Here is a 14,538-nt window from a genome sequence, read left to right as displayed (position 1 = left end):
CGTCACACTCACTTTGCTCTGCAGCTGTGACTCACCTTAGAGTCATTGCATACACCTCTCACACAAATCCTAAATACAAATATTGTGAGCACATAAACCAAAACCTGTCTGCTCACTATGGATAGGACTCAAACACTTCGGAAGCTTTGCAGAAATTTCAACTGTTGCCTTTTGCACAAACAGCTACTCTTCTGGCTGTGGCTTTCTCACAAACACAAGTAAGATTTGACCCGCAAACCCTACTCTGATTAGTACGGATCCACCATGTGCACCCAGGATTCACCTAATACCAACCAGCAAGGGAAATACTACTGGTGTTTCCGAAAGTACTCGATTGACCAACACCTTTACTTGCAGACAATAAATTAACCAATTGTCTCCATACACAGGTACAATACTACTCTGGAGTCTTAGGCCACGCAGGACCATTTTAACAGCAACCATGTGTGCATTTTGTAAGCACAGAGTGCAACATTCACTTGGAGTATGCCAGCTCCCCACTCTCTTACTTGGAGGTCGCAAACTCCCAATTCAATTACCTTGGAGGATGCAAACTTTCTACTTCACTTCATACATCACACTTCACTGAGATTTAGCCAAAGCCCTGCAAGCACAAAACCCTAGTAAAAAAAAACATATTGTACACTAGTAACACAACGCTGGAATTTCATCAACCCTTACACTACACCAAAACAACTCACAATGTGGGCAAATTCTGACTTACCTCCTAACAAGACAAAACCATAGCTCTGCTTCCAAAACTGCTGGAGTGCTGGGGCCTTGGAAAATTCCTACTCTCCAGCTCTGGGCTCAACAACCACCAGCGCTCGGGGTGGTGAGACACCAACACCAATTCTCACCCTCAAAGGTCAACCGGATCTTTGGAATAGGTGAAGAGCGTAGTAGTCAGAATCATTTAATCACAAATCATATACATTATACTGTAACGATTCTGGGCACCATAAACAATTTATCTCAACAACAAACTCCAAACGGAATAAAGTTTCAAAATTTTTTTACAATCCCAAAATCAATGTCACATCCAGGGTGCTCAAGACTAAGGGGGTCATTCCGACCCTGGCGGGAAAAACCGCCAGGGCCGTGACCGACGGAAAGCACCGCCAACAGGCTGGCGGTGCTTTCCTGCCTATTCTGACCGCGGCGGTAAAGCCGCGGTCAGAAAAGAGGGTCCGGCGGTTTGCCGCCGGATTACCCCTGGCTGGGCTGAATCTCCATGGCGGCGCTGCTTGCAGCGCCGCCATGGAGATTCTGACCCCCTTCCCGCCATCCTGTTTCTGGCGGTTTTTACCGCCAGGAACAGGATGGCGGGAACGGGTGTCGTGGAGCCCCTGGGGGCCCCTGCACTGCCCATGCCACTGGCATGGGCAGTGCAGGGGCCCCCTAACAGGGCCCCAGCATGATTTTCACTGTCTGCTTAGCAGACAGTGAAAATCGCAACGGCCAGTGGCATGGGTAGTGCAGGGGCCCCCTAACAGGGCCCCAGCAGCAGACAGTGAAAATCGCAACGGGTGCAACTGCACCCGTCGCACCCCTGCAACACCGCCGGCTCCATTCGGAGCCGGCTCCTGTGATGCAGGGCCTTTCCCGCTGGGCCCCAGCGGGAAAGTCGAAATGGCCCCTGCGGTCTTCTGACCGCGGAGCGGTCTTTCGACGGGGGAAGTTTGGCGGGCGGCAACCGCCACCCGCCAAACTTGGAATGACCCCCTAAATTATAAACATACATGAAAATCATAGGCTAGCTGAAACGTCTGAAAAGATTAAATCTACTAAACATCAATACTGTTAGACACTCCAAAAGAATAATATAGATGAGCAACAGTACAATAGGTGCCTTATTATTAGAATTCAAAGCAGATGATGGTGACATCAGTAAATCATCAATATACAGTTTTCACAATTATTTTCAGAGCTTGTCCATTCCTAACATTAACTAGGATTGGGACTTGGAAAATAGGAGTGTGAGAGAGACTTAAAACAGAATAGATAAACTCCTACAGAGTAATAAACAGCACCAGCACCAAGGCAGGGGAGAATAGTGACATAGACTCTCAGGGCAAACGGACTTCAAGAAGGGTCTGAGGGGAACTGACTTCTATTCCAAAGTTCTTCACTAATTAAAATACGCACAATTCATTAATTGGTTCGCACACTCTGGCTGTCTATTTCAGCATCCAATCACTGAAGATGGCACCACCAAGTTCTGATACTTTTAATAATCTTCTCAGCAAAAGTGCGCTGTTTGCTTCATAACTTCATACAATTCCGCCAAAATATTACATTTTCTAATGATTTACTGCTTGCAATTCTTTTCTCACGACCTACAACAAACTAAACTAATACATTTCACATGAATACTGTGATTTCCTGTTCTGTTTGACAGTTAGAACAAATACTGATACATTATTGCATCTGAAGCATGTCTCTTGCTTACAATATAATAGGACATTCAACATTATGTTAGCAGCCTAGGGAAAGAATTCAGGTCAGAGGGGACAGAATAAACAAGCGCTTTTCCATTGCTGCTTACTGTAAAATAATACTTCAGGCCCAGGCCAAGTATAAACATTAATAAACCTATTGCACACCTTACAATTCATATCAAACATTCAAAGCAAATTATTTTTTTGCAAACATAATTCATTTTATGTCAAAGCAATTTTAAATGTATATTTATTTTTCCTTCACATGTTAATGAAATTCATTTTTTTCAATACAAGTGCCAGGGTGCTCCCAGGCAGACTGGGAGCCTGTGCAGGATCTCTCCAGCCCAGCAACTGTGTTGCTGGGCTGGAGAGACCCTTCTGAGCATGTATGTTTGGCCGGCCCGAGACGGCCGTCCAAACATATATGGCTGTGAGGGGCAGTTCTCAGCACTCCCCCTCTTTGCTTGTCACCCCTGTGTCCTCGCCCCTTTTTGCAGCTACCGCTGCTGGCGGGGGGGGGCGCTTCTCCGCCCTCATGGTGGAGCAGTCCCTGGTCATGGCCCTATAGAAAGAGGGAACTATTTTGTGAAAAGCCCATGTTACCCACATTAACGCAGAGGCAAAGAGGCCATAAGCTGGACATGTGCAACTCCCTGCCGCAAGGTTCACTCACTCACTGCAATGTGCAGGGAGATCCTTGCCCCCCCTTTAAAAAGAGAAGTCGGGTCACCCCCAGCAGCAAAAGGCATAACAGCAGCTTCAAACAGCCGCCTCTCTTTCACTAATGCATTGTTCATAGAGCAGGCACAAATTTACACCTGCACTATGAATAGAGAGCATGTGCTGATAGGTTGCACTGTCCCAAGTTGTGTGTGGCACTGACCCATGAGGGTGTGCCATGTCACAGAGTGATGCATAGTGCCTTTTGTGTATTGCAGTCCCTAGTAGGAATACACACACACTGCTGACACAGACACAGAGCTTCTGGGTCCTACTGGTCTATACTGTGAGCAGAATTCATTGCATGGCAACATTATACCTTAACCTACAAACCCAAGTTCCTCATTGAATGGTCTTTTTGGAGTCACTTTTAAGCCTGTTTTTCTCACGGTTCATTCCTGACAAGGTACCTTCCTGATAGCAGAATTGCCACATATCAGCAGCTTCAAATTTTAAGTATTAGATCATTTGTAATATCTCCACCATGTACAAGTTAGAAATGTGCCTGACCGGGCCGAGATCGACTCTTTTTTCACAGAAGTGGGGTGACTTTCTGGCATTAAACTGTCAGTCAGGGGTGTAGCTTTGGAAGGAGTGGGTGTTTGGGTTGTTACACCCCCCTAATAAATGTTTTTTCTTATAAATAGTTGGGTACAGGTGCTTTCAGCTGGGTTTTGTGAGATATCAGTCAGATTTCAGCAGATATTTTTACATACACACAGGCAAAAAAACGCACACACACCCAGCGTGAAAGTGTTCAAAAATATTGATTATTTTATAGAATATTGTGTTTTCTTTCTTAGTACTCCTACCAAACCCCATTCCTCTCCCTTCTCACTGCCCCTTTGCCTCACTCATGCACCCTGCTTGTCCTATAATGTATTTAAACATTATATGCTGGACAGTTGAAAAATCTTAACCCTCTCCCCCTAATGTTACTGACCAAGCTGCACCCTCCTGCCAGTGTCTAACATGCTGACAGGACTGTGAAGATTTAGGGCCAGATGTATCAAACATTTTTGCGATCGCAAATGACCCAATGGGTCATTTACAATTGCACAAATGCATTTTGGGATGTATCAAGTCCAATTTGCGATGCGGTAACTTGATTCCGAATCGCAAATTGGATTTGTGGCTACCTACTGCTTTGGTATTAGGAAGGGGCGTGTCAAGGGCATCCCTTCCTAATACCGAATCGCAGAGGTATGTATGATTGTTTTGGGACTGTGAAAGCGGTTGCAAAACAATCACAGTTAACACCAATTTCAAATTGGTGATAACTCATTCATGAATGTATGCACAAAAAAAAATTAAGAGCAGGCAGCGGTCCCACGGACCACTGCCTACTCTTAAAAAAATAAAAGATAACTTTTCATTTTTCTTTTTTAGATGCATCCCGTTTTCCTTTAAGGAAAACAGCCTGCATTAAAAAAAATAAAGAGAAAAGATTGCTTTATTTGAAAGCAATCACACACATGGGGGTCTGCTGAGCCCAGCAGACCACCATGCCTGTGATTGTAGCCATCCGCAGTGGGTCGCAAATTGCAACCTACCTCATGAATATTAATGAGGTAGGTCCATTTGCGATACCTTGCTAATCGCTATATAAAACTCCTAAAGTTTCATACATTCCAATAACGATTACTTAATTGTGATTCTCAAAAAAATCGCAATTTGGTAATCGCTATTGGAATTAATGATACATCTGGCCCTTAGAGTGAAATCCATAGCTGGCTGTTCTCTTGAAAGTGCTGGCTTGTTGGGGAATTTCTCCATTTCATGAAAGGTGCGTTCTGCTCTGCTGAATGGACTCTGAATGGGAACCTATCAGTGAAATGGCGCCCTCTAGCCACTGGAACAAGTGCTTTATTATTTGCTAGCTACCCATATATGGAGTATGCAATGTGATACCAATGTTTTTTTCGTTTTAGACCTCTTTAAAGTGTACATTTAACATCTTATTTTAGCATAACATTCTCTCTCTCTTTTCATATATTATATATGTAAATGGGTAGAGTGTCATATGCAGTTTATTACCAGTGTTGAGTGTGGGAAGAGTTCATATTCACAACAGGTAAAGGATAACGATTGCAAAACAAGACTTGCTTGTTATAGAAGTGGATGAGACTATTGCATTTTTTCCTGCAGCAATCATTTTCATCACTACAAAGGATGGCAGTTTGACTCAAATATTTATGAAAATTCATTATACCTTAATTGGAATGACAGCCATTTTGGAGATGCACATTCGAAAATACAGTAAAAGATAATCGCATGGTCTTTAATTCTTTGTTTTATTGTAAATGTCTGTTTATAGCCGTTTTGACAACAGGATTACATTTTATAGCCCTTCACGACAGAACCTTAATTAAATGCACGCAAAGAGAAATGCCAAACCCCTTCACTCTGCCCTTGTGTTTGTAATGTGCTGGATGATTCAAAAACAGGATATTATTTCTGCTGTGGGCAGGACGCCCTAAAATGAGTGGACTTCGTTCTATAAATGAAGAGAAAAACATTCAGACACACACTTGTCAGCTGGTAAACTATAGAACAATATTATTTTGAATAAAACAATAATGCCGGCCCATGGACGGTGCAAAGCCTGCAAGGATAACTAAACCAAAGGGAGAACAGCTAGCACTGGCTGCCCTGCACCGCTTGCTGTCAAGAAGTGTCCAAACAGAGCACCATCCCGAATGACTCTTGACCTCCTTTGCAATCGATGAAATATATGCAGCCAGCTGATGCCCCATTCGAGATGTCTCCCCACGCCACTTTATCGAACGAATACGTCTATTTCACCTAATAGATATCCCACACGATGGGCTGGCTGCGATTGTCGTTGCGTAACTGTAAATTGCAGGTGCATAGTTGTTTTTTGTTATGTAATAAACAGCTGACCTCTAATAATATTACATGTTAAGTACTTCTTCCAATCAGGGCAGGACTGGCCTATCCTATCGAGCAGTGTGGCAATGCACGAAGGGCTGGTCTGACAGGTCAGAGGGTGGGCTGATTTTCTGGCCCTTGGTGTGCTTATTTATGGTTTAGCAGACCTGTTTTTATTGTTGATTTCCCTGATGTTATCATAAACGTTGCCTGTAGCAAGCACTAAAGCATGCAGGATCTCATACCTTGTAAAATACCTATAGAACTTGTCCTTACAAGTTCGAAACTGTCCATACTTGCAAATGAGGGCCAATTTCTACCTATTTGATGTGTTAATGGAGACCATTTTTCTTTGGTGCCTGGGCCTATTTTCTGTCCCAGTCTGACCCTACTTCTGATATGTTTTAAAGCCATTGTAAGTCACCAAGGAGTAAAACATTATCTAGCTATTGCGTCAAGAATTTTAAATTCTATTAAGGACACGGAGGCAAGGATTATGCTTTCTCTTTCTTTACTGAGAAACTGACAGCAGCCAATCGAATTAAACAAAAAAATAAAATTCCCAATATTCTTGTAGTCCATATCCTGCCCTATCCCAGGCCAGCTCTCCACATAAATGTCTCTGTTACTTTAGTCCTTCCTCTTTCTTTGCAACGGAGAAAAAACTGCAGCTGCCAGCTGAACTGGAATCATCCTTTTTGTTGCAAACGAAACTCTGGATATTTCCATGCCTTTATTGTCCGATTCTAGGAATGAAAGAAATGCGTTAATAAACTGGTAATGACTAAGAAATACATGGGTGGGTCCAAAGCAAGATACATGAGAAAAACATATCATACAGATAATTCAACTGAATTATGTTCTAATAGCATAAGTACGTCCAGAAATATCATTTGGAATACACATCACTAATAATAACAACAGTAATAGAAATAGGGTGGGATAATCCTCACCTCTGTGTCCTTAATAGAATTGAAAATTCTTGACGTGATGGCTAGAATGTTTTTTATTCTATGTCAGGAACGGAGGCTTTGGATTATGCTAGTTCAAAGATGATTCACCCCTGCAGATGTAACATCAACAATAGGCTTATGATGAAAGACCTTAAAAGTATTGTCAGAAGACCAATTTTCAGCAGCCATGATACCCTCCAAACAAGAACCAATGCTAAAGGATTTGGATGCCATGGCGCCACGTACTGAATGTGCTCCAAAAATGGTGGTATCAATTCCAGGCTCACCTAGCAACTATTTGACCCATCTAGCCAAAGTGGCCACTGACACTGGAGCAAAAGGACTTTGTAGTGATATAAGCAATTGTTCGTTCGCATCTCTGCGTCTCTCTCAAGTGCAAGCCTCGTAAGGCTTGAAACATTTAATCACACATAACTTCGGATAATGGGGAAAAGCTGGATAAGAGATAGTTCTAGTTGCATTTTTAGTACGTCTAGTAATAGTGAAAGATTCTCCAGATGGAGTAAAAACTCTACCTGCTAAATCCAGGGCACGTACATCAGACACCCTTCGACAGGAGATGAGGCACAGGAGTACATTGAGTTTGGCTGATAATTGCTTACGAGAAAGATATTTGTCGCAAGGCCAGGATCTTATAAATCACAGAACAATATCTACATCCCATAAAGAAGAATATCTAGGCTGAGGGGGTTTGACCATTCTAATACGTCTCAAAGGTTTACAAATAAAAGGATGTTCTCCCACAAGTTTACCCTCCAAATGGGGGTGTCCTGCTGAAATAGCAGATCTGAAGTTATTGATGGTTCTGTACCCTAAACCCTGAGTTGCTAGATCTGAAAGAAAATTAACAATCATACTAATATGGGCCTCCATGGGATCAAAACTTCATTCACTGCACCAACCCACCCATTGCTGCCAGGAGGCTTTGTAACTTTTATAGGTGGAAGGAGCCCAAGATTGGGATAAGAAGAACATAGCCTCTCTCGAAACACCTGGCACTTGCCAACGTCCCCTGAAAGTCTCCAAACCATGAGTAACAGCTGTCCCTGCATTATCAGTGGATGAGGGATTTCTGCCGGGTCCAGGAGTAAGGACGGGAATGATGGAATTAGAACTGGCAGGGCACATGGTAGTGACATCGCTACTGGAACCCACGATTGAGCTTTCCAGATAGAGGTCACCAAAATGATCTCCGCTAATTGTCTCTTCACCTGAGAGAGTACTCTCTGAATCATGGAGAACAGAGAAAAAGCATAAAGGAGACCCTGGGACCAGTCCTGGAGAAACACAACCGAGCCCAGTGCCAGGGGGTCCGGCCTCTAACTATAAAAACGTGGAAGTTGAACATTAAGTCAAGACGTAAAGAGGCCTATCGAACACTCACCCAGCGTCTCATCAGATTGAGAAAAATTGACTGGTGCAGTTTCCAATCACTGCCAGCCCTTAAAAAATGTGAGTTCCAGTCCGCCACAACCTTGGAACATCCTGGAATGTACTCCTCTGTCACGGATATCTGGTGAAGAAGACAAAAATGCCACAAATCCTAGGCAATTTCCACCAGAATTCGAGATCTGGTCCCGCCTAGACGACTTATATATCTCACCGCCGAAATGTTGTCCATACGTAACAGTATGCAACAACTGCCATTCTGGGGAGAAAGGGAGTGGATCGCAAAGGCTTCCTGCCAGAAGCTCCAAACAATTGATATGGAGCCTCAGCTCCTCTGGGGACCACCTATCCTCCGTCTCCACCGAGCCGCATTGATCTCCCCATCTCCATTGACTAGCATCCGATTCTATTATTACCTCCGGGGAGAATACAAAAATAGCTTTACCATTCCACGCATCCATGTGGTCCAGCCACCAAGTTATTTCCGTCCTGGCTTTCCTCTGTCAGAAGGATCTGCTCTGAATAAGCCAGCCCTTTGCGAAGACTAAGGATCTTTAAAAATTGGAGGGCTCGATAATGTAGAGGACCTGGAAAAATCGCCTGGATAGAAGAAGGAAGAAGTCCCACCAGGTGGGGAAGGGTCCTCAGTGATATAGTTGGAGAGACAAGGGCTCTCCATAACTCTCTCTTGGCTGAGGCTCGTGTCCCCAGAGGCAATTTTTGTTGCGCTCTGATGGAATCTACCGGAAAACCTAAGAACTCTATACATTGAGAGGGAATCATGATTGATTTGTCGGTATTTATCAGGAAACCTAGATCCTGCAGAATCCGAATAGTCCAAGAAAGGTGTAATAGAACCAACTCTTTGGTGTGGGCCATGATCAGAGATAAATGATGAGGCAAACGCCTCGCTCCTGAAGGAATTGCACTACCGGGTGCAGTAATTTGGTGAAACACCATGGGGCCAAAGACAATCCGAAGGGAAGGACTTTGAATTCGTACCATTGGTTTCCCCAACAAAATTGAAGGAAACAGCAATGCGGATCAAAGATCGGCACCGTTAGGTAGGTGTCTTTGAGGTCTAAGCAGATGAGCCAATCCATTTTGAAATGGTGGTAAACTATCCAAGAATTGAACACTTTTAGATTGAGAACAAGACGATAACCTCCTCCTTTTTTCTGGACCAGGAAGATTGTACTGGCAAAACCTGCTGGATGGGGAAGCGTCCTGACTATTGCCTGTTTGCGAACAATCACGACGATTTCGTCGTCTATGCAAGCACTCTCTGTTTGGGAAAAAGGAAGAGGGAAAGGAGCTACTTCCTGTCTGGGAGGGGAATAAAATTCCAGTCTGTACCCTTGAACTGTCTGTAAAACCCACGGGTCTTGAGAAATGTGCTCCCAAGCCGGTAAATGCCATTTCAGCCTCCCCTCTCGGAATAACCTCTGAAAAGGGAATTACTTTCACCTGATGCTGTGACGTCTGCGGTGCTGGCACCACCTCGTCCTCCCAATCTGTAGGCACGTCCACGGCTTCTCCTGTTCCTGGAGGGGGAGAATCCCAATGAAGCTTGGTAGGAGGCTCAGCCTCTCTCAGAATATCCTGAGGTCTGATAAAAACTTCAGCCTGGCACTCAACCCGGATAGCGTCCGACCCTGGTAAAAAGGCCACCACTAAACATCCTCTTCATAGAGGTCTCAGCCTTTTCTAGGGCAGAAAAGGTGGAAATGTACTTGCCCAGATCCTTTACGAATTTATCACTAAAAGCAAACCATTTGCCAATGTTCCAGGCGCTGTGGGGGCCAGTTCAGCTAAGTTGGGGTCTATGCGCATCAAGAATGACTTCTGTTGTTCCGTAAACATGGCACAATTAGCATTCCCTAGAAGACATATAGCTCTCTGAGCCCATTCTAAGATAGCTTCAGGGTCTAACGGCATACTCGATTCCTTTGCTTGCAGTGCTAGCTCCAGGTTTTTTTTATAATGGGCCCTGAGATGTCAATAAGCTTGTCCTGGCAAGCTCTCCTTCTTGGGATCTTTAGTAAACTGCTTGAGGAATGTAGCTACACTAGGATCCAGTACATCCAGTACAGGGGTGTTGGCCACCTTACCAAGTAACGAGGGACGAGGACATTCAGAGCGTCACATATTATGCACGTCTTTTTCAAAACTTTTACGCAGTCTCTCCTGCACATAATGGGCCACTTCCGTACTTGGTAGCCACTCGGTAGATCTTGGATGTATTATGCCTTCAGGCTCAGATAGTAAGTTCTTTTGGACCACTTTTTCCGTCGCAGTATGGTGGGTCTTGCGCTTGCGTTTGGCAGGTTTCTTGGCGTGGTCTGAGTCAGAGGAATGAGGGTCAGAGGATTGGGACTCCTCAGTCCGAGGTACTGAAGGGGTTGGAAAAGACCCTGTGACCAAGGAAACCCCATGCCCGTACTCATGGTCTTTGAGCACTGAGGCAGCCATCTGAGTCAATATCTCCGCAGAGGATGAAATGTCCAACAGAAGCTCTCGGAACAAAGCCCGCATCATCAGATATATTTTCTCTATGTAATGGCTCCACGGGCAGCAATTCTCTTTGCTCAAACCTCACTAAGGGCTGTGTGAAAGGCTTTAAAGCCTTTATTTAAGCTTGCTTAACAGAGTCCTGTACATGATGACCCAAGGCCTGTACCAATCTCTTCTCCATTTGATGCTCAATAGGCACTTCTGCCTCCTCTTGGTAAAATGTTTCCTCTTCTGCATAATACCCCATGCTTAAAAAAGCTAGAGGATATGAAGGCGTTCAAAGGGGTGTGGGGGACCAGCCCCAGCAGGTCACTAAAGGAGAAACTCCTAACTCAGGAAAGAGAATAAACTCTTATTATGGCCTACATTTGAAGGTGGTGTAAGCACCTGCTTAAAATTCCCCGAGGGCGAGGCCCTTGCATGTTTTTACGCCCCATCAGGCGCTCTGGGGGATCTGCACAACTTGTTAAGCACGAGCACCCCACTCGAGCCGATCACCGACACTAATTCCAGTCAGAAATCGGCTCGCGCAAGCATGTGCATAGACATAAAGAGATGACTAAGTCCTCTAGGCAGCGCTTGTCCGGCTTCCACAGGAGGCCAGGAAAAAAAAAAAAAACGCACACCGCATGCAGTCACGGAGCACCTCTAAAAGCACTCCTGAAGGCTGGGTGGTGAAGCAGTTAATTCACTTGACATGGCCGATATGAAAGTAATTTGCAGGATCGGTGCATGCGAGCGTGAATGAGTGCATAGGTATAAAGAGAGAAGGATTCCTCTCACAAGCATGCTCAATTCCCGCTCCCGCTCCATGGGCCTGAAATATACATATATAACGACATAAATTTATACAATAAAGAAATATAATAGGCACTTATCTCTGGCTGAGAGCAGCAAAGAAAGAGGAAGGACTAAAGTAACAGAGACATTTATATGGAGAGCTGGCCTGGGATACGGCAGGATCTGGACTACAAGAATTATGGGAAATGTATTTTTTTGTTTACTTTAATTTGATTGGCTGCTGTCAGTTTCTCAGTAAAGAAGTAGACAGCATAATCCGAAGCCTGTGGTCCTGACATAGAATTTGATAATCATACAGAAGAACGGAGATACAGTAACCCTACTCCCAACCCTCCTTAAAATTCTTGGCTGTTTTCTTAAATGTTTAAGGATGTGTAGTAGAAATGTGGAAACGCATTGTGAAAATAACACACCACTCAGCATTATTCATGAATTTGTTTGATTTTGCAAAAACACAATTCAAGCATCTAATATAAGACAGCTTAAGTTCATTAGAATTAAGTGTTAGCTTGCAGATAGCTCTATCCTGTGTACTTAAGTTTGGCAGCGCATTAAATCAGCATGCCGCCATGATGCCTCTTTATCTGCTAATGATTATAGTTAGCTCCCCTTTAATTCAATAAGCAGTAGTTGTAACTCTCCTAAAGGGCCTGCCTTTAACAATGTCACTGGCAAGAGGCACTGATGTGGCATAACAGTAACACAATGAATTATTACGTTTGAGTAGTAATGCCATTTTCATATTACAGGTGAACAGTGATGTCACAACTATACTACAATAAAGCAGAAAGATACATCTTTTATATTGTTACTACATGGTTACATATGAAACTCGCTCAGTTTGAAATGCCTCCTGACTAACTATTTTTCCCGGATGCCTGAGTGCAAATGTCCCTGGAGGTAGGGGAACGGCTTTGTCCTCCACTGGGAACAGCCTGCTTGCATATCAGAGGTAGTGTGCCCTGTGAAACTCACTGCGTTGATGTGCCACTTTACTAGCCTTCCTGGGAGTGATGGAGGCAAGTGTGGCCTCCTTGCTATCCAGGCCATTGTCCTGACTCCAGGGAGTGTTCACACTATTCCCCTCGGGGTCAGACTCATGTCTTGGTGGCAGCAGCTGCTAACTAGCACCCTGAGCACAGGAAAACTGGGGTAACTCAGTGAGTTGACCTATTTCAGTGGTATCATAGGGGAAACAACCTTTTTTACGACTTTTTTTTTACGAAAGTCGTGGTTAACGAAAGCGCAACAACGCTTTTTTTAACCACGACTCTGTTATTTTGTGCCTTAACTACGTATGTTCTGAACAACGAACATGCGTGGTTAAGGTACAAAGAAGGGAGTTGGCGAAGGAGGATGACGCAGGTGACAAGGGGTCGTCCAAGGTAAGTGCTGGGTTTAGGTTTTGGGGAGGGGGTGGGGGTTTTAGGTTTTGGGGTGGGGTTGGAGGGGTGGGGCGTTTTTGGTTTTGGGGAGGGGGTGGGGGTTAGAGGGTTTTAGGTTTTGGGGTGGGGTTGGGGGGGTGGGGCGTTTTTGGTTTTGGGGAGGGGATGGGGGGTTAGGGGGTTTTAGGTTTTGGGGTGGGGTTGGGAGGGTGGGGCGTTTTTGGTTTTGGGGAGGGGGTCAGGGGGTTTTAGGTTTTGGGGTGTGGGGCGTTTTGGGTTTTGGGGAGGGGGTGGGGGTTAGGGGTTTTTAGGTTTTGGGGTGGGGTTGGGGGGTGGGGCGTTTTTGGTTTTGGGGAGGGGGTGGGGGTTAGGGGGTTTTAGGTTTTGGGGTGGGGTGGGGTTGGGGGGTGGGGTGAGGGATGTAGGGTGAATGGTGCCTATTAGTAATGCTTTTATCAGGAATGCCTTTACAACGAAATATCGTTGTTAAGGCATTCGTGGTAAAATCATTAGTAGTAAGAACGAGGTCGGTGTTCCGAACTCGTTGTTAAGGCAGTAGTTGTTTTTAAAATCGGTGTTCCGTCGTGCAATCTTATCATAGTGGATCTGGCGTTTGCCCGGGTGCCAGCCCATGTTATCCTATGGACCTTTGTTCACTTGTAGCCTTTAATGGAAAGGCCAATATAGGGACATATAAGCTTGCACTTATATGTCCACATCTTTAATATAATGCACCCTGCCTTCCAGGCTCGGGATGCCTACTTTAGGGGGCGACTGACATTTATTAAAGATAGTGCAGGGACTGTGCCACACATGGTGTGGGCACAGTCAAGTTCGAGCAGTATGCACTGCTCCTGCAGTGTGCAATGGCAGGCCTGCTGTCAGTAGTTTACTTGGGTCACTAAGGGTGGCACAAACAGTGCTTCAGGTTCTGGTGACACCTGTAACACCCATGCCCTGGGTACCCCTGATACCATATACTAACAACTTATAACGGGGTTAAAGTACTTGCCAATTAGGGATAGTGTTGCAAAGTCATCTTTTTGCCCTGTTCATCCCCATTTGTTTGTTGCTAACTGGTGCTGATGATAACTGACTTTGACTGTACCCCGGGCTCTGTTAGCCAGACCCAGGCCAGTGCTATGTTAAAACGCACATACACTAGGTATTAGGGTAACCTTCCAATTGTCCTGATAGACCCTGTAAGTCCCTAGTATATAATAGGGCTAGGGTGTACAATCTGCCTATAAGCCCCTAGTATATAATAGGGCATGGGGATTAGAGGCCCAGCAGACATTCGGCACTTGCATGTTGTGCTCTGCTGTGTGCTTCCTGTCCTTTTAAATGCAGACCTGCCTTGAAGCCTGTCTTTAAAAGCTAAATTCCTACCATTTGCATAACAGCCCCTATAAGTCTCTA

The 14,538-nt window shown here is 44.7% G+C and overlaps 1 protein-coding gene across 19 annotated transcripts in view; it reads left to right on the top strand.

Annotated features, from left to right (window-relative positions):
• The window catches only part of LOC138287896 (neuronal cell adhesion molecule-like), a 799,924-nt gene that overhangs the window by 170,191 nt on the left and 615,195 nt on the right, over positions 1 to 14,538 (top strand). The gene's annotated exons all lie outside the window — the stretch shown is intronic.

The sequence above is a fragment of the Pleurodeles waltl genome, chromosome 4_1, assembly GCF_031143425.1.
Source record: "Pleurodeles waltl isolate 20211129_DDA chromosome 4_1, aPleWal1.hap1.20221129, whole genome shotgun sequence".
Lineage (NCBI taxonomy): Eukaryota > Metazoa > Chordata > Amphibia > Caudata > Salamandridae > Pleurodeles > Pleurodeles waltl.
The sequence above is the reverse complement of the archived record's forward strand: the minus strand, read 5'-3'. Positions and strand labels throughout refer to the sequence as shown.